The sequence below is a fragment of the Panthera pardus genome, unplaced genomic scaffold (genome assembly GCF_024362965.1).
Source record: "Panthera pardus isolate Hobbes unplaced genomic scaffold, ASM2436296v1 HiC_scaffold_24, whole genome shotgun sequence".
Classification (NCBI taxonomy): Eukaryota; Metazoa; Chordata; class Mammalia; order Carnivora; family Felidae; genus Panthera; species Panthera pardus.
This window is the reverse complement of record NW_026526810.1, coordinates 30886545-30907015: the sequence shown is the minus strand read 5'-3', so window position 1 is coordinate 30907015 and position 20471 is coordinate 30886545. Positions and strand designations below refer to the sequence as shown.

At 51.3% G+C, this 20471-nt stretch overlaps 1 protein-coding gene across 3 annotated transcripts in view; it reads left to right on the top strand.

The window, feature by feature from the left end:
- The window catches only part of SMAD3 (SMAD family member 3), a 119728-nt gene that overhangs the window by 20623 nt on the left and 78634 nt on the right, over positions 1-20471 (top strand). The window contains exon 1 of one of the 3 annotated variants that reach the window (XM_053888929.1): positions 11362-11382. The exons of the other annotated variants lie outside the window; for them this stretch is intronic. The gene's annotated coding sequence lies outside the window, so the exon portion shown is untranslated. Of the gene's footprint in view, positions 1-11361; positions 11383-20471 lie in introns of those variants that run through there. 3 annotated transcript variants of the gene reach the window in all.

Genomic DNA, 20471 nt, shown 5'->3' with positions numbered 1-20471 from the left:
AAACCCCCCCCCCCAAAAAAAAAAAAAACAGCAGAGCTGGCCACGGCTGTGTGGTAGCAGAAGCGGCCGAGGAGACATGGTGGTATTTTGCTGCCTTTTCATACCACTTTCTGTTCGGTGCTGCTGGGAAGACCATTTCAGAAGTTCTCCCCCCCACCCCCCCCCCACCCCAACGGAGGGAGCAGCTTCTGTGACATTCTGCACCTGTGAGCAGGTGGCGTGGCCAGGGCTGACCTCAGGCCTTTGTCAGCACCACCTTGCTCTGGATGAAGAGAGCCCAGGGAACCGAGAAGGGAGGGCCCTTCCCTGGGGACCCTCAGCACCTGACCTGCACAGTTCCCAGGAGACCCCAAATAAAGCATTTGACCTAAAGCGAGCAGTGCTGGGTGTGAGTGCACCCAACAATTGTGCAAGGTGGGCTTTTTTTTTTTTTCTTGGCTGTGGGGGAGGTGGCTGCTTTCGCCTGTAGTTTTTTTTTTTTTTTTTTAATGTTTTATTTTTGACAGAGTGCAAGTGGGGGAGGGGCCAAGAGAGAGGGAGACCAGAATCTGAAGCAGGCTCCAGTCTCTGAGCTGCCAGCACAGACCCCGATGTGGGGCTCCAGCTCATGAACCTTGAGATGGTGAGCTGAAGTCAGACGCTTAGCTGGCCAAGCCACCCAGGTGCCCCCTGGGTTGCAGTTGTGAAGAAGCCAGGCCACTAGAAGATCCCGGAGGGATGAGAGCTGCCCCATCAATCTGACCTTGCCTCCTCCCCTCCTCTCAGCTCTCTTCTGGATGATCATTGCTTGCCCCCCCCCCCCCTCAATAAATAATCCTTTTGCCATTTTCTTTTCCCTCGGAGCTTCTTGGTGGTTTTGAATAGCAGGAAAACTAGCCAAGTTTTCTTCTGCCTGTGACATTCCTCATTGTCAACCTTATGGTGGGCTGACAGCATACTTTTATAGCTTGCCGGGCAACTTCCCATTGTTCCTTCTGGAAGCAGCCTGGGGTGGAGACAGGGCAGGTGGCCTTATCCCTATTTTGTAGGTGACCAGGGACAATTTCTTGGTTAGTGGACGAGCAGGGACTGAGGCTATTCCTCTCGTCTTTGGCAGAGTAGCTCTTTGCACTCTGTCGCCTCAACGATAAAGGCACATGTATGTGTTCTCAGTAGGTCCCGCACAGGATAATGGATTCTTTTCCAGCTGCTGCCCCTAGGAAGGGGAAACCACCACCACGACCTGTCCTGTGTACACTACGTTACAGTGTGCAAGGCATGTTCACGCACATGATTTCATTTCACCTCCGTGACAGTCCTAGAAAGTCAATGCTGGTGTAGATGAGCAAATGGAGACCCGGAGGTGCTAAGTGACTCGGCCCGGGGCACCAGCCAGCAAGCGGCCTGGTGTGGTAAGTGGTTGGCACCGGCTGAATGCCATGGAGGGGGAAGCGAGAGTCGAGTGGGTGGTATGTAACTAGAGATTGGAGGCCCTGGGTTTTGCTTTTCATGCCTCAGAAGCCGTGCAGGGTTCTGGTTCCTGAGAGTTATCTTCTCTGAGAGGGCCTGCCGGCATATGCCCTGCCCTGCGTGGGAGCCTAGACCCGCGGTGAGGAAGAGGCACACCCAGGTCAAGTGAAGGGCCCCTGAAGGAGTGGTGACAGGCTGCGTGGACGCAGGTGGAATCGGGGTTCACCCTGCCCAGGGCAGGGCATTCCTGTTCCAGGAGGTGAACTTTGACAAGGCATGTCCAGGAATATGGCAGTTTGAATCATGGCGCCTCTCCTGGGGTGGCAGGAAGATCACGGGCTCTGGAGTCTGACAGATGGGTTGAAAATCCCAACTCTTCTTACTTCGTAGCTGTGGGTTTTTAGGACAGTCACTTCAACACCTCGAACCTCAACTTGGGGATACTCTATATGTCCTTCAGAAGCTTGCGTACCTGGGGCATCTGGGTGGCTCAGTCGGTTAAGCGTCTGACCCTTGATTTCAGGTCATGATCTTCCGGTTCGTGAGATGGAGCCCCGCATCAGGCTTTGTGCTGACAGCATAGGGCCTGTTTGGGATATTCATTCTCTCTCTCTCTCTCTCTCTTTTTCTCTTTCTCTTTCTCTTTCTCTTTCTCTTTCTCTTTCTCTTTCTCTTTCTCTTTCTCTTTCTCTCTCTCAATAAACAAATATTAAAAAAAAAAAAAAAACCCAAAAACTTCATCTCTGCCATACTATGGGTCATATGGCAGTTATTCCCCTGGTCAGAAGTGACTTGACAGGTCCTCATTGACAGATGGGGAAACTGAGGACCTGAATGGTGTGATGACTGGCCCAGGATCAGAGTCCATTAGTGACAAAGCCACAGCTAGGACCAGATTTCGTGATCCCAGACCCGGGTGTTTTGTTTGCTCCCTTGTGTTTTGCATGAATCTGGGGGGTAGTTTTCCTTAATAGTTTACACCCTGGCGAGTAGCCATCTCCCTGAGTAAGTTAGTTGTCTTCTGAGGTACAGTCTGTTAACACCCGTGAAAGAACGTGCGAGGCCTCTGAGGTCACCTTCTTGGGGGAGAGGAGCATGGGTGAGAGATGGGGGCACTTTCTTATGCTTGTCTGATGTGAACCATTGTCCACCGAATCCCAGTTTTCCACGTGTGCAGGATGGGAAGCACGGTTGAGACTCTGAGATGCTCCGCTCAGGGCTTTGGAGTAGACTTAGGTTTCTTTAAAGCCCTCGATGCTCCTCTCTACTGCATTCCCCACCCCAGTTCTCTAGGGCTTTAAATCCTCTTTGGCTTGGGGTTGGAAGTAGCTCATTATACTGGTAAGCCTCTGGTCCATTTTGTGCAGTGTTGTTAGGCTAAAATATTATAAACAGACCAAGAAACTGTGCTTCATCCAAGGCCAAGACCCTCTTTCCCCACTTGAGCGTTTGAGTTTCTGCTGCAGTGTTCAGTCTTGGGCTCAGTGAGGGAGACTGTTCGTTCCAGTGCAGGAATCCAGCATGGTTTCTTGTATTGTTGCCATCTGGTTTCATGGGGTCTATTGCTTTTGATTTTCCTCTCCCTCTTGGGAGCAAAACAACCCCCACGTGGTGTAAAAATCAGATCCCCCATCACCTCCCAAGTACCCCAGGTGCACACACACATTGCTGCCATGCTTCTAGGTGGATGTGGCTGAGCAGCATCCCCTTACTGTTTTGAACCTCCTCCTTTATTAGTCCTGTTCCCCTATTGGTCTCCTCTGAAGGGATTTCCCAGTGGGTTCCAGGCCAGAGCCTGACCTGGGATGGGAGCTGCCCCCACGGTGACAAGGACTGAATGTGTTTTGAGGTGTTACCCAGGGACTTGTCTTGGCACAGAGGCTGGTGATCAGTGTCATGGTGCTACGGTATGTGACCTCTTCAACCAGCGAGTCAATTATTTACCTCCAGATAAACACCAGCACTTTCAGGGAGGAACTGCTGGTTTCATCATGGCTGTGGCTGTGGTTTCTCCAAATTAAGGTGTTTTTTTTTTTTTAATTTTTTTTTCTTCATGTTTTTTATTTATTTTTGAGACCAAGAGCATGAGCAGAGAAGGGGCAGAGAGAGAGAGGGAGACAGAATCGGAAGCAGGCTCCAGGCTCCGAGCCATCAGCACAGAGCCCGATGCGGGGCTCGAACTCACAGACCGTGAGATCATGACCTGAGCCGAAGTCGGATGCTCAACTGACTGAGCCACCCAGGCGCCCCTAAATTAAGGTGTTTTTATACGTGAAAGTACAGGGATCAGTTTCCTTAGATTTGTTTGTCATGGATGCATAGCTCCCCACTTTTTCCTCCTTAAGACTCACCTGGTTTTCTCTTAAATTATATGCTTGGTACCAGCTTTATATATTAATAATAAATGACCAACACTCTGCTAATATTTTGGGGGGGAAAACCCTTTCATATTCTTCATTTTTTCATATTTTCTAGAATTGTCCATTTGTAGAAGTGTTTGTAGGTGGCTGTCATCAGAATGTATCAGTCCGTCAAACCAGGAAAGCAGAATTCCATCCAGTATTTACCACAGGGAATTTAATATGGGGCCTTGGTTACATAGGCGAGAAAGGAGCCGAGAAGCCAAACATGGGAAGGGGAGATGACCCAGAGCCTAGTGGCAGGAAGCCACTGCCACCTGTAGGCTGGAGGGACAAAGGGAGAAGGTAGTGTTCTCAAAGCCCAGGGTCAGGGTCACTGGTGGCTTACCTAGAGCAGATGCAGCCGCCTCTGGAAGTGCCTGCCCCAGATGGGGGGAGAGGGGAGAAATGTCCTGGCCTCTCCCCTCCTCCCGTCCTCCAGTCTCCCGAGTTCCTGCTGTTGTCCAGACCCTAACCAGTGCCCCTGATGTGGGGCCTGGAACTTCAGGGGTCAGCCCTGGAGGATACGGAGCAGAATACCAGAGGATGAGAAATGGATCAAAGGGCGGACAGGATCCAGACCAGCCCTGGGTACAAGCCGCCTCTTCTAATTTAATACGGTCAGAAGCCTTTTCCCATGTTTTCACATGGTCTTCATGATTATGCATGTTAACTCAAGTGGATGTACCATTGTTAGCCTACCCATTCCCCGGCTGTTGAGTGAGTATTTAAAATCATGATAGATCAGCAGTTCTCAAACTGTGGGCCCCGACCAGTATCTGCATCACCAGGCAGCTTGCTAGAAATGCGATCTCGGGCCCCACCCCAGACCTCCTGAATCAGAAACTCTGTGGGTGGGCCCAGAAATCTGTGCTTTAAAAACCCTCAGGGGGATGCTGATGCCCATTATTAGCTTGAGAACCGCTGTCACAGGTGGTACCACACCTCGTTGAAAGTGGAGACAGGATGCTGAGGGTGCTGGTGGTTGGATCTCTTTATCCAGAGCAATGTGGTGTAGCAGAAAAGGCACAAGACTCCAGAGCTGTGTACTTCTGGGGTCAAGCCTCACCCTTGCCCTTAACCTCCTTGTGGCTCTTTCCTCTTTTGTTCAACAGCTAAAAATATCAAACCATAGTAGTGGTGTGAGAATTAAATGAAATAACGGGCATGATGTTCCCTATAGGTTGGGTCTTCTGGAGCTTTGCAGGAGGAAGTGTGGCAATAGCCTCCAGCTTCTGCACCATAGAAAATTGGCCCTGGTACCAGTACTTGAGGTGTGTGGTCTGAAAGTCCGTGATAAACCCTTAGGAAGCTGATGAGCAAGCTTTAAGTCCGTAGGCATCTTAGACTGAGACTTGCATGTTTGGAGTCAAGCTTCCCTCCCCCACCCCACCCCATTTTTATGTGTTCTAACCTGACCCTGTGCTTACCACTTCTTGTCCCTCTTGTCTAGCCACTGGGTGGATTGGGAAGACCACAGACCAGGACCCCTGGCTTTCTGTGCTGGCTGTGTGTTCCTGGGCAGATCACTTAACCTTTCTTATCTGTAAAACCTCTACCTTGCCTCTCTGGATGACCATGGTGTAGACCAGGTGGGCCAACGGACATGAAGTCCGCCTTGAACCTTAGCGGGCCCTATGCATGGAGAGCCTCCAGGGTCTCCTCCCCTTCTAGTCCTGATGCCGGAAGTGCTAAATCTGAGTTTGTCAGTGAGAGCAGGCGTCTGGGCACCCCATCGCCCTGTAGTGACCTGTAGGCAGGCATGAGACCCGGGGTCTTCCTCATATCTTTGTCTTGTACTCCTCCCCTAACCCTACCAAGTAGGGAGTCTCATGAGAAGTAACCAAACTCAGATAGCTTAAGCAGAAGGATGTGAGTGGACCCGTGAGGGGTCAGACAGAGGCCCACTCTGCCTCAAAGCCATCCATGGAATTGCTACTGCTAAGAAGGGAAAGAGGAACAGGGTGAGAGCTCCTGCTGATGTATGGTGATCTATTGGGTCCACAAGTACTGTGTGTGTGTGGGTGGAATAGACAAGCCAGTTGGAGCTTCCTGCCTCTGGTAGCACCCAAGAGAAGCCTCTTGGACCTGCAGGGGGACCAGCCACGATCCCACAGGCGGGTTTTGGTGCCTTCCTCATTTTTTTTTTTTTAATTTTTTTTTTTTAACATTTTATTTATTTTTGAGACAGGGAGAGACAGAGCATGAACGGGGGAGGGGCAGAGAGAGAGAGGGAGACACAGACTGAAACAGGCTCCAGGCTCTGAGCTGTCAGCACAGAGCCCGACGCGGGGCTCGAACTCACGGACTGTGAGATCATGACCTGAGCCGAAGTCGGCCGCTTAACCGACTGAGCCACCCAGGCGCCCCAGTGCCTTCCTCATTTAATGGCGAAGGAAGCTAAGGCTCAGAGGCCTCAAATGATTTACCTGAGGTTTAAAAAGGCAAGAAATTTGAGCCCAGATCATGTGGTTTCCGGTCCAGGGCTCTTTGCGTGACACCAGTGTGCTTCCAAGAGCTGGGCGTGGCCAGCACGTTTCCAAACCCTTTCCTACTCATTCTGTGGGAGGCCCTCCAGGCGGGCAGGAGGACAGAGTGGCTGGCGTGGGGGTGGGGGGTGGTCCTCGCTATGAAGGGCCCAGCAAAGTCAGCCTGAGCCCTGGGCAGGTCAGAAGATGTGCCACCCTCCAGGCAACAAATGTTCACCTACGGTGTGGACTGCAAAACTGGAAGTGACCTCGAGATGGGAAGTGAAGCCCCTGGGAGGAGAGCCTAGGTTGCTCCCATTCAGCCTGCATTTGCAGGGTGAGCAGGTGCCATCATCCCACCCGGTGGCTACCCCTCCCCCCTCCCAGGGCAGGACAGAGGGCATTTACCTGGCTGCCCTCTAAGGTAGACTCAGCACAAAACAATCTTATTGTTCAAGCCCTGCTCAAAATTGCTACCCTGCGGAGAAGGCTGTGGCAGGGCAGGGTGGGGCGTGATAACATGGAACTCTGGGCCTGCTGGGGCAGGTCTTAATGACTGTAAATAACTGTGGTGGAGGCCGGACCTGAGCTTTTTAACTCAATAAGTATACGTTATTTCTAATGTAGCCAGGGACGTTCTGAGAATCATAATTACCTGAGATCTGCTTTACAGGCACTTAGGGAAGGCACATGGGGCCTGTGCTAACGTAGGTAAGGATGTGGCCACATACGCCGAACAGGTGTCTCGAAGAAGCCTTTGCGTTAATTCTTTATTTAAACCCTTGGCAGGCGGCTGCTGACTTGATATACCAGAGCTTGTTGGAATCAGAGTTGTTTTCTTTTTTTCTTTCCTTTCCTGGACTTAAATGCACTTGAGTTTTAAGCCACTTCTGCGAACCTCTGGGTAGCTGACAGGGCTGCGTTGGGGGCGGGGGGTTGGGGGACGGTGTTTCAAAAACTCTTCTGTGTGTCCCTTCGACTCTCACAGCATACTTCACTCGTGATGCTTCTGGTTCCCGTGTGTGCCCGTACACGCAATTTCCCCACACTGAGCAATCCTCAGATTCGTTGGGAACCGGCTGAATGTCTTCCCTGCAGTTTAATTCTATCCAGACACTGTCTACCTGGGGGATAGCATCAGGTGCTGCCGGTGAACAGCTCAGTCCCAAAAGAGTGCCCCCACCCCGCCATTCAGATGCCCGTCTGAGTCCTGTTACAATCTATGGGCTATTGATCAGGGGTTCAATTAATTTGCCAGAGTGACTCAGAAAACTCAGGAAAACATCTTACTGGTTTATAAAAGGATACAAGTCAGGAACAGCCAGATGGAAGAGATGCCCAGGGCAAGATATGTGGGAGGGGGCTCTGAGCCTGCGTGTTTTGTCAGTGCTCGCTGAACCCCATCCGTTCGGGATGTTGTGTTGACGTCATTATTTAGGCACGATGGATTAAGTCATTGGCCATCAGTGATTGAACTCCGTCTTCAGCCCTTCTCCTGTTCCCAGAGGTGGGGGTGGAGGTGGGGAGCTGTGGCTGAAAGTTCCAACCTTCTAATCACATGGTTGGTTTCCCTGGTACCCAGGTGTCCCTCCTTAGGAACTTAAGTCCCCTCACTTACAGAAACCCAGTTGTGGTTGAAAGGGGCTCATTATGAGTAACAAAAGATACTCCTGTCACCTTCACTGCTCTGGAACTGTTTCAGAAATTATAACAAAAGATGCCCTTATGGCTCTCCTCTAGGAAATTACAAGGATTTCAGGAGCTCTGTGCCAGGAATGGTGGACAAAGACCAAATATATATTATAAATCACAATATCACAAGGAACCTCAGTGGGGTGGTGACAGGTCCAGAAAGGTTAGCCTGAGCCGAGTGGATGACAGGTCTTAGGCAAGTCCCCTCTCTTCTTTGAGTCTCAGTTTTTCCAGCAGTAAAAGGGTGATAATGATACCTGTCTCTCAGGGTTGTTAGGAGCTTGAGTTAAGGCAGGTACAAAGCTTAGCTCAGCATTTGTCACCTTGCTAAGAGCTGGTAAATGGTCTCTTCTTTCCTTCCTTTGGTGTTGACCGGATAAAAACGTGGCTGGTTGCTCACCCAGCGTGCTGTGCCATGTTGACAAAGGAACTGCCACACAGTGTGGCAGCCCCAGAAAGGTGAAAAGCTGCCCGTGAAGTTTCTCAGCTCATCAGGTACTGAGGTAGATGAACATTTTAACCCAGACCACTTTTATCTTTCAGCATTGAAGCCCGGAACCAACACAGGGCCTCTGGATGTGGGGACTTGAGCTAATTTGGCTTTAGACCAAGCAGCCCGCCAAGAGCTGTGGGAGTGTCTTGAGCCTGTCCTTGACACAGGTGTGGCTGGCATCAGGGCCAGCTTCATGGGCACACTGAGTGTGCAGTCACACACAGTCCCACGCTCAGGAGGGCCCTGTGCTTGGTTCAGTATCTGTTGTCAGCATCTTAAATTCTTGTTTTTCTCTGAGCTAGGGTCTTGTAAGTGAAGTCCAGTGAGATGGTGGAGCATGAGCTTGAGTAGAAGAGCGATGCATGCACGTTGTTTCTTTTCTCTTTTTTTCTTTTCAAGATTATTTTTTGAGAGCAAGCACAAGCAGGGGAGGGGCAGAGAGAAAGAGAATCCCAAGCAGGCTCTACACTGTCAGCACAGAGCCTGATGTGATGCTTGAACCCATGAGCTGTGAGATGATGACCTGAGCCAAAACCGAGTTGGACGCTTAACCAACTGAGCCACCCAGTCGCCCCCATTGTTGCTTTCTGCCCTGACAGGCCCGATGTTTTCCCTTTGAACCAGAACTTGTTTAGATACAGAGAGAAGGCCATGTCATCCTAAGAAACATCAACGACCAAGAAATCCTATCTTCCACCTTCTTACTTGTGTTACTTCCCCATATCAGCCAACCACTCACACTGAAAATGATGACCTAGAAAGAAAAAGAAAGCTAAGGCCACCAGCCCACAGTGGCCATTCCTTTCAGCCCTTCCTTACTCATCGGTAAGCAGAAGGTAGAGTGTTGGTAGGATGTGTACATATCAAGAAGTAAAAACAGTTGAGTTAGTTTTATGCAGTGTTGCCATTGTTCTGGTAAAGTCACAGTGTATCTGTGTGTCCAAGCCATGAAATACAGATTGTGTAAGTTCAGTGATTTCACACCTTAGTTAAAATGCTCTTTCTTATGTTTGTATTTAAAACTGCATTGCATAGCATAAACATGAGTGGTAAAACTCATGTTAATAATTTAAACTTTAACTTTTTTTTAGAAGGATATTAAATAGCAAATTTGAAAAATGCCCTAACAAGCCAAGAGAGAGGCTCTGGAAGGAAAAGAAAAAGTTTTCCATTTTGATACCATTATTGGTATCTTTTCCTTGCTTTTTGTCCAAGGGGCTCCACATTTTTATTTTGCCCTGGGCCCCACATATTCTGTAACCCACTCTGGCTGGCATCCTGGGGCTGGCGGTCTCAAACTCGTCTTGCACACGCAGGCCCTTTGCTAGATCTTTGGTCTTCTCATACTATCTTCTGGGTCACAGAGCCAAGAAACAACATACGGACAAGTGAGCATTGTCACTTGCTCTGAAGATTCTAGGCTGTTCAGGTTTTGGTGGGTCTGTTGATAGGGACCGCAGTTGAGGAATTTCAGAGGCTACATGCACAGTCCTGTTGGTGGTACTTTGGGGCCTACTGTGCATTCACTCTTGGGAAATTTTGAGCTGCTAGGTGTTAGAGGCATGAACAAGAAGTGGGCTGAGAGAGGCTTCTGGTAGAATCCAGCTCTGGCTTGGTCTCCTTGAGCAGGTCATGTCTTCCTGGATCTGTTTCTTCACCAGGTGATTCTCTGTTGTATTATAGTTGTAAGAGTGTGAGCCTCTTGGAGGCTGGATTCTTGGGTCAAATCTTATCTTCACTTCTTTAGTAGTTATTGGATCTTGGGCAGGCTGTTCAAGCCTTGGTTTCCCCATCTATAAAATGGGCATAATGGTAACCACCTCCTAGGGTATTAGAAGAGTGCAAGGGAGGGAGTTAACATTGTGTCTGGCACATAATGTCGAATAAATGGTTGCAACGGTCATGGTGGTGAAGGAGGAAGAAACCATCCCTAGAAGTGCTAGGATCAAAGTAGTAGTTTCTGGGGACCCCAGCATTTGAGGTCTAACTTCAAGATTCTACGAGTACAGATGCTTATGGAAACTTTGCCTCAGACTTCTAAGCAGCTCTTCCAACTGTGTGATTTAGAAGTTACTGGCATGAGGGGAGAATTAGAGTGTTTGGAGTTTGATCTGGGTCCTCCCCTTTCCCCCTTAATCATGAGACAAGTGACAACAGTCCCTTCTCCACCAGGCCTTGTTCTACTCATCTGTAAAATGGACTGCCTGCTCTACAGCATGAGGCCCAGTGGAGGGCACACAGGCAGAGAGAGGGCTTTCACAAGCTTAAATTCAAGATGCTGTGTTAGGAAGAGCTCTATGGGGAATCCTCTGTTGATTTAAATCGTGCGCGCTCTGGCCAGAAGCAACGGAGAAGCCGTTGCTTTGCTTGGGCCTCAGTTCTTCATCTGCGAGATGAGAGGAACAGACTTGGATGTAGCATGAACTGCCCCCATGAGCAGGTTCTAAAAGAAGGAAAAGGGGACAGGGAGGGAAAGAGAGAAAGAAAAGCCGCGGAATTTGGAATTGTCCCCTGACTGAGACCACAATCGCGGGTTTCAGGGACTCAGGAAGGGGCACAACCCAGCCTTGTGGCTGACAGATGTCAGATGTTGGGAAGAGAAAGGCCTGTCTTACTGTAGCGGGGGTTTCTTACCACCCCTTGCCTCCCGAGCCCCGGTAGCTAGTTACTCCCTGGCTAACAGCTTGGCAGCACAGAGGCAAACCACAGAGTACATTTGAGGCCCAGATCTGCTCATTTCGAGGGTGGGGCCGCGTTTTTCTCCTGCCACAGCGAGCTAATTAAAGAAAACAAGCTTTGGGAGCTGGGAGAGAGCTGGCCACAGAGCACTTGGGGAGCGATTGCTTTGGTTGCGGAGGCCTCCGCGGTCCCCGGAAGGCAGGTGAAAGTGGGCATCCGGGTCCCACACACCCCAGTGGGGCCCTGGGGACCCATGGGGCTCAGCGGGGAGGCCCGGATGGAGACTAGGGGGCGGGGCCGTGGAGGCTCTCAGCGGGAGGGGAGATGATCTCGGTGTGGGAGGAGACCCGGATGGAGACTGGGGGGGGCGGGGCCGTGGAGGCTCACCCGGTGGGGAGAGCATCTTGGTGTGTGAGGGGACCAGTGGGGAGGTTCGCGCTACCCGTAAAGACGGGTCGGTGGGTCGAAACGCTTCGCAGATGCGGACACGGTAGTCCTGGCTAATGATACGGCACACCTCCGCGGCACCGTGGATTCTCGCGCCGGCCTTCGGGAAAGCGGGCACGCCTTCCGTGTTTTCCCGGAGAACAGACGGACCCTCACAGGTGGCTCTTGGTGTCCCAGGGCTCGGGGCTGGAACGTGAACTGTGGCCCCCGGCCTTTCTGTCTCCGGGGCCGAACGGGCCCCTCACGTGGAGGGGGAAGCAAACATCCGTTGCCAGACGTTGAGTGTGTCCCCGGAATGAGGTCTTGGGCGTGACGGGAAGCCCATCACGTGACGGGGCGGGGGTGGCCATTTGGAGCAAGGAAGAATTACGCTACCTCCCCGACACTTTACTAGCTTGGTCGACTTCCCGTGGCAAGACTGCGCCAAAGAGGAGGCCCGCTGGTGTTGCTCGCTTCCGGTTGTCCCTGCTTCCTCCTCGCGTGCTCAGAAGGGGTTCCCGCAGGCGGGAGAACCGGGGAAGGATCCGGCGCGTGTGCCGAATGTTGGGATTCACCTACTCCGAGAAGTTGGGACCTGGGGGTGGCCTCGGGGGGGTGGGGGGGTGTGGGGCGCACCCAGGCCGGTGAGTCCCGAGCCAGAGGAGGTGACGCGCTACCGGTGAGGCGTGCTAGAGGAGTTTTTGTTGGGGTGGTGAAGACGAGGATGACGAAGCTAACGCTCGCTGAGCGCTCCCTGTGTTCCCACGACGTCCCGTACATTATCTCATTTAATGATTGCTCCCAATTAGTACCGAAGTCGGTGAAGGATTTGGGTAGTTCAGAGGCCTATTCCTCTATACAATGAGATATTTTTTTCAGCCGAGAAAGGAAGCACGTGCCACGACGCAGGTGATGAAACCTCCAGAACACGACCCGGAGTGGAAGAAGCCAGGCCCGCAAGGCAGGCTGCCTGCCGTAGGGTTCCATTTAGGTGAAATATCCGGAGTCGGCACACCCCGTAGAGCTAGAAGGCTGATGAATGGCTGCCAGAGGTCGAGGAGGGGTAATGGGGAGTGACTGTGTCGTGGGTGCAGGGTTTCCTTTTCGGGGTGATGAACATGTTCCGGAACTAGATAAACGTCATGGTTGCAGACACTGCACGAACTGAATGGCCGCTGAATTGGACGCCTTAAAATGGCACCTCTTTGTTAGGTGCGTTGAGTCACGACATGCAGTGTTTAAAAGTGTGTTCCTCTCCTGGTGTCCCCTCTCACCAGCTTGGGTTCTCCTGTGCTTGTGTTGGATGAGCGAGAAAGGGAAGGGGTCATTTGTGGACACGGGAGCCGAAGCCCGATTGGGGCTTTCTCATTCAGCCTCTACCTTTATGAGGAACCAGCGACCCAGAAAGGCCTAATGGCTTGCCCCAGGACACAGAGCAAGGTCCCGGGCTTAGGATTTGGATTCCCAGCCTTCTCACTTTCCATTAGGAAAACTGCAGTGGAAAAGTGGGTTTTTGTGGCCCCTTTACATCACGGGGTATGTTCGGGGCCACTGAGGTTCAGCTGTGTTCCACTTGGTGTTTTGTGCTTTCCTTGGATACTGGGGGAGCCTGTCCTATGCTGGGGGTGGGGGGACAGCACCTGGATTAGTTCAGCTGTCAGGAGGCCCCGGGCGTGGTTTCGTGGAAACCGCCAAAGACCTGGGCTGTGTCCCCGTGTGTGTGTCTAGAACAATTCCAGTTGTGCTACTCAATTTTGACATTTGGCAAAAGGAACTAATTATGTGTAAACACACGCATTTGGTGTTCGATGGGAGACTCACCATGTGACACCGCTTCTTCTTTTTGACTGTGAACATCTGACACGACAGGAAATAAGAAACTTTCCAGTACCTAATTTGTGCGCACTCTGCTTTCAAACCCTCTTGGCCCCGGCACAGGGTAAATGAAACTGTAGCTTATAGTAATATTTATGTATGGAAGTCAGTGAGCTGTTGAAATGCTTGGATGTCAGAAAAGGTTTCACATGTAGCAAAGGGTGTCCCCCCTTCTGGTTATGTAGCCGATCGGCCTACCTTACCTGTTAGGTCGGGCTCTGGCATATTGTCCTGATTGGTGGCCACGTAGTGTCGATGATGATGGCACTGCCATTTAGGAGGCTGAACAGTAGCTGACTTAAACGTGTGTTTAATCCTGAGGAGGAAGCAAATGAGGTTTCAGAGTCTTGGAAATTTAGTTTTCCTCATGGTAGGATCCATGGACAAACAATGACAAGAGCCGCATCTTAACTTTGGTGATGTGACCCTAGCAAAGTGGCCTACAGAATGTCCTGGGGGGCGCCTGGGTGGCTCAGTTGGTTAAGCATCTGACGTCGGCTCAGGTCATGATCTCACGGTTGGTGGGTTCGAGCCCCACGTCGAGCCCTGTGCTGACAGCTCAGAGCCTGGAGCCTGCTTTGGATTCTGTGTCTCCCTCTCTCTCTGCCCCTCCCCTGCTCATGCTTTGTCTCTCTCTGTCTCGAAAATAAATAAAAACGTTAAAAAATTTTTTTTAAAAAAGGAAAAGAGAAAGAATATCCTGGCCTCTCCCACATCACGGAGTCGGGGTGAGCACCCAAGCGAGGTGAGGGACATTAATGTGCTTTGTTAGCGGAGGCTCTTCCTGAGGTGACTGAAGAAACCAAAGGGCGGGAGGGGCCAAAAGAACCCCTTGAAGGACTGATGCCCACCGGTCTACGTCTGCAGTCACGGGGTGGCATTTGTCCCCCTTTCCAGGGGGCCTCTATCCTGGGCCGCCAGGCTCGAGTGCACGGGCATTTATTTGTGCCATCAAATGGGCTTGGGAGGCGCCCGCCCTGAGGTGGTGTGGGGAAGCCCGGCCCTGTCCTCCCGAAGTTCCCAGTGTAATTGCGTTTTTTCACGGGTCACCTGGAAGGCCACGCGTCGAGAGGGAGCGCAATTGATGCGATGAATCCTGCAGACCCCCAGGCCCACTGTGCCGTTCAGATTGGAGTCCTGGGGCAATGCCGTGAGAGTGAGAGAGAGAGAGAGAGAGCACCCGCTCAGAGAAAGGAGAAAGCCAGAGGAGTAGGATGAGTCAGACTTACCCACTGTTTTTTTCCCTTTTGAAATGCATTATGCTCACACATACAGCAGTCATGCACTTGCACAGAAACGTGTGAAAACCACTTAGAATGTGTGAAATGTGGCCCTTTTAAAAGGATGCCTCACACCCACATTGTCTTGAGCACAAAGGGATTTGTGAATGTTCAGCTGTTTTCCTGACCTGCAGAGATTTTGTGTTTGCCCAAGGTGCTAGCTGAGGGCCAGCCCAGGCTGACCTGTGCGTGGGATACAGGCATGTGGGCTGTGGGCCGTGGAACCAGGGCTCCGGCGAATTCTGTTAAACAGGTGGAACTCTGAGCTCCTTGGTCCTGGTTGGTCTGTAGCAGGCAGTGGTCTCGGATGGGGCTGGAAAGAACCCACCAACCACATTTCTGCAAGCAGGTTATGAGGTCCCCTTAGCCTGGTACTTAAAGTCCTCCAGAGCCGACCACTCTGGGTTTGCCTTCTCTGTGGGCCTCTATTCCTTCCAGATGAGACTTGTCACAGCGCCTCCCCAGCCTGCTGTATCCACACCCCACCACCTTGCTTTGGCTCGCCTGTATGTTTCTTGGGATGTATTCCTAGACTTCTCTGTACCCTTCTTTATTTAAAAAAAAAAAATTTTTTTTAACTTTTATGTTTGAGAGAGCATGAGCAGGGGAGGGACAGAGAAAGAGGGAGATACAGAATCTGAAGCAGGCTCCGGGCTCTGAGCCGTCAGCAGAGAGCCGGACGTGGGGCTTGAACCCACATACCATGAGATCACGACCTGAGCCAAAGTCAGACACTTAACTGACTGAGCCACCCTGGTGCCCCTGTACCTTTCTTTCTTTAAAGCCCAGAATGAGCCCCACCTCTTCTGTTGGATCTTCCTTAACTATTTATCCCAGCTCACTGTGACCACCTCCCTTTTCTCTAAATGGTCTACTGAATCACCTCCCGGGTCTGGCACATAGTACATGCTTCATAAATACTTTTGAATGTGTCAATCTGGCCCTCTCCATGATCAGTAACTTGACTGTGTGTCTGTCATTCATCTACCCAGATGGGAGTGCCAACTTTCCTGTACAGAAGCTGTGTCTTAGGCTCATTTTTTATAACCCCCCTCCCTCTTATAGAAGAGTAGTGGATAATATCCTCCAAGGCCTAGGTACTTGTCCCCGGTCCACATGGCTTCAAACAAGGGGCACCTTGGGACTCACTTTCCATCCTACAAAATGAGGATAGTAAGATCTATTCAGCCTCTATCAAAGGCTACCACAATGACCAGGAGAGAGTTTTGGAAAACCACAAAGAGATAGGCAGATACGAGTTATTCATGGTCTTATAGGTAGGTTGTCAAGAACTGTGGCCTTGACATCAATGCTGGGTCCAGCAAGGGGCTTCAGGAGTAGCGGGGAGCTGGTGTATGCCACTGACCCAGAGTCCAGGACCCCTGATACGCACTCACCATCCTTGGGCCTCAGTTGCCTCCACTTGACTACCCTTCCCAGCTCTGACACCGGTGGTCATAGAGCTGTGGGGAAGACGGGGCGGTGGCATGGGCTCCCCTCTCGTGTGTAGCTGGCACTCAGCCAAAACCATCAGGAGAGTTCCCCCCCACCCCCAACTGCTCACGCTTCTGGGTTGGCTATTGCAGCTTTGATGTCCCCTTAAGTGACTGTGCCGGACCTCTTGTTTTTGTGCCTAGCTTATTGCTAGATCTCCATAAACGCTCACTTGAACTAACGGGAGAGGCTGTTTGCACCATTTAAGGTGGCAGAATTTTTGTCACCCTTTCCAGAGGTGTTGACATTTAAGGGTGGTTGAGGTGATGGTACAGAAGGGGAGGCAGGAAATCTGGAAGAAGGAAAGGGGGCAGGAGCTGAGCAGTGGGTAACAGGCCCCTATTTTCAAAAGTTCCTGCCTCTGCTGGTTGGTGGTGGTGGTGGTGTTCAAAGGCAGGAAAATAGATAAGATCGGATTTCAGGATTTTCACCCTCCCCACCCCATCCCTGCTTTTGCCAGCTGAGAGCTTTTGCAGAGGAGGCAGGGCAGGGCTTGGGTATTTCTCAACTTTCCTAAACCCTGTGTGGTACAGTGCCTGGTATTGCAGCATGCTCGATGAATGAATGAATGAATGAATGAATGAATGACTCCCAGTTCTCAGGACGGTGTCCACATAAACATGAAGTCATGGGTTAAGAACTACTAACCAACGTCTCTGATTATAGAAGATGGAGCTTCTAGGAAGAAAGGACTGCCCATTTGAGGCTGCCTCTCTGTCCTGTCCTTCTGCATTTTGTGATCACCCTTCCATATTCCAGAATTTAAGAGTATCTGTGCCTGGAAAGGAGTGTAGGCCCTCTCTTCCCTCAGTTCCCGGTAGGGACTCAGTGTTGTTCTGCACATACTAAGTGATAAAAAATATACCTGTGGGCATTGCCCTTTTTCCAGTTGATTTACCATTAGCCCCTTCTGTTCTGGCAGGTGCCATAGGCAGATAACGTTGGCAGGAGGCTTGGCACAAATGGCAAAGCTGACACCAGATCGCTGTGTCCTGTGCTATCTTTCTTGTTATCTTGTTTCCTCAATGGTCATTGTCACATGAGAAAGTACTTCCTCTGTGGGCTTCCCTTCACAGAGACCTTTGGGCATAGATAAATTCATAAACCGTGTTGCATGAATGAAACCATTTCTGTTAAGAGCTGGGCTCTTGTGGAAAGCTGCCTCTGAGGAGCACCTGATCCCCTCCCCATGTGCCTGGGAGCCTTTTATCAGTCTCCTGAGGCCTGATTCTTCCTTCTCTTTTAGCCCTGCTGCCTGCTTCTCATTGGAGAGTTGCTGGGGGAGGACAGATGGCATGGCATCCCACGTGCGGTCTTCTTTGAGAGTTTGATTTTTGTGGGATGTCCCAGTGACTGTTTATCCTGATCTGCTTGCTGGTCTCCCCCAGGGGTCTCTCTGGCAAGCTGCCCACAGTACCATCTCACCCACCCAAGCCCTTTGCTCAGGACCCCAGAGAGTAAGCCCTGGCCTGGAGTTTTTGTCTCAGCTCTGCTGTTGGACCTTGGGCAAAGCTACTTGGTTTCTTTGCTCCTCAGTTTGCTCTTCTGAAAACCAAAGGGTTGGCAGAGGTCCTTTGGAAATTCCTGCCATCCCTGTCCTTCCCCTGCTGTCTACAGGGAGGGAAGTACCACCTCTTTCCTGCAGTAGGACCTCAGGCTGGAGGCGCAGGCTGGGCAAGGTCACAGTGTCCCTCCGTGCCACAGGGGAGACCCTGGACCCTGACCTGTAAGCTGTGAGTGCAGGGCACTGAGAAGCTTCTGGCATGTAAGGTAAGCAGAACCCCTTCGGGAAGCAAGGGGTATTATTCAGCCTTGTGGAATGCTGAGGCATGGCTGAGCTTGGGCAGGGCTCTTGAGAGGCTTGTGGCTGAATTTCATGGCCGTGAAGAATGGCTACTGTATATACCAGTGATAAATATTAGTCACCCTGGCAGCTGAAGGAGGTTCCTGTGCTGCATTTTTGACACTTCCAGAAAAGGGAAAGCCTTTCTCTCTGATGGGACACAAGAGGGAAAAACAGGAATGTGTCATCTGGGCTCAGGTGCCAAGAAATTCTCTTACCCTGATGGCCTGGCTGGAGAGCCCATGGGATTCTCAACCACCAGTGACCCATCTCTGCGTGAAGCTGCATACAGGGCCTGTTCATGCCCCTGTCGACATGTCTGCTGGGCCACCTCTCCAGGCCTTGCTTGGGCATGTCCCAAATCTAAGTGTTGATCTGCCCTGCTCATCCCTGCCATCTGCCCAGCCTCCACTTCCTCAGTGAAAGTCCCACCATCCACTGAGGTGCCTGAGCCAGATTTGGGGAGGTCCTGCCTGTCACTTTCTTCCCTCTCTGGCCAGCCATCCTGTCCATCACCAAGCCCTGGTGGTTCTACCTCCAGAATATCTATATCCGTTGGCTCCCCCATCTTGACTGTGGCTGCCTCATCCAAATCAGGGGATCTCTGGCCTAATTTCCTCCTAACTGGTCTCTCTGCCTATACTGGCAACCAGAGTGATCTCTATAAAATGTACATCCTATTATCTTGTACATCTGCTAAAAACCATTCAGGGACTTCCTGTTGTCTTGAGGGTAAGGATCTGAATCCCTAATGAGGCTCTGGGTCTGGCCTGACCTGCCTGTCCAGCTTCCACCTCTAGCTGGGCGTTCAGCCCCACTCTGGCCTTTTTACATTTCCTTCCTCAGGGCCTTTGCACATGCTGTTCCTTCTGCCTGGAATGCTCTTCTCCACAGTTTTCAGCTGATGTGAGTCAGGTCTCAGCTTAACTATTATCTCCTAAGAGAGCCCTCACTGTCCCCCTGCTGCCCCCATTTAAACTTTATCTCTTGATATACTCTCTTTTAGCACCCTATTCCTTTCCCTTGTAGATCTTATCCCAGCTTATGGTTCTAAATCTGTGTGGTTATCTGTCTACTGTCTGTCTTCTCCTGGAGGGCAGGGACCATCTCTTTTGTTCTCTACCATGCCCAGGGCCCAGGACTGAGGAGTACAGTAAATATTTGTAGGCATGAATTGTATGTGGAGGATGTGTCCGCTTGTGCTGCCATTGCTCAGGCACCTTGGTTCCCTCGGGGCCTGTCCCATACTCTCCAGGCCCCACTGAGTGGCCACTGAGCACCCTTTCTTCCTGGCATTACTCCTCTGGCATCAAAATATATCAGTCCCACATCTCCGTCTTTTGCAAGGTGACACTTCCTCTGATTACCTAATTCACACTTAGGTGTTAAAGGTGCTAATGACATAGTGTTTATAACCCCAGGGGATGCAAAATGATGGCATCGAAACCTATTCCCTGGTGGTTTAAGACTCTTCAGGAATATTCTGGTGAGCCCAAGCAGAGGCTAGTCTCCTTGGCCAGGTTTGTAAGGCTTTGTCTGTACAATTTGGCTTCCGTGCCTACTCCTCCAGCCTCCAGTGCCCAGGCCTTAGTCATCTTCCTCCCCCACCCGAGGACCAGGACAGGACCTGGTATGGGCAGGCCCTCTGTTAATGTTTACTACGTGGATTTGAAAGAAATAGATTTTAGTGACTCATGTGTCAAGGAAGCATTTGATGTAGTCCGACTTTGGGCCTTGGATGCCAGAGGAATGACAAATGGTGGGAACCTCAGGCACTGTGGCCATGGTAGTGCCAGGAGAGGGAGCTTTATTTGGGGAGAGGGGCGTGGCCACCCCATCACACCGCTTCAGCAACCTGCCCTCTGCCCGGCGTGAGATTGATCAGCTCTTGCTTTCCAAGGTGCCGCAGAGGAGAGTCTTGTCACTGATGCAGTTTGTGGTCACCTGTGGGTTGAGGCCAATGAAGCAGCAAAGGGCTGAAAATCATCCCTCTTGGAGAGCGCTTTCCCGGGTCCCCTCCCACCCCTGTCAAGGTCATGTGGTTTGCGTACCCCAATCATTGCCTGAGCAGCTGTGTTCAGTGCACTGCCGGGGGGCGAGGGGAGTGGTGTCTCCTCGGAACCTACGCTCCCACCCCCAACCCACTTCACGTGTCCTGTGCCGTGTACCACCCAGACTCCCCTCACCTCCCCCATGTGGATGTGGCCTGAGAATGCAGGCAGAAAGGATGAGCCTTGGGTACAAAGAGGATGGTCATTGTTGAAAGTGAGTGGGTGATCTTGGCTTCGTTTTTGGAAGGGAGGATTATTGGGGGGCAAGAGGCTTCCAGGACACTGATGTCCGGTATGGAAAGTCACCTCCTCACCTGGATAA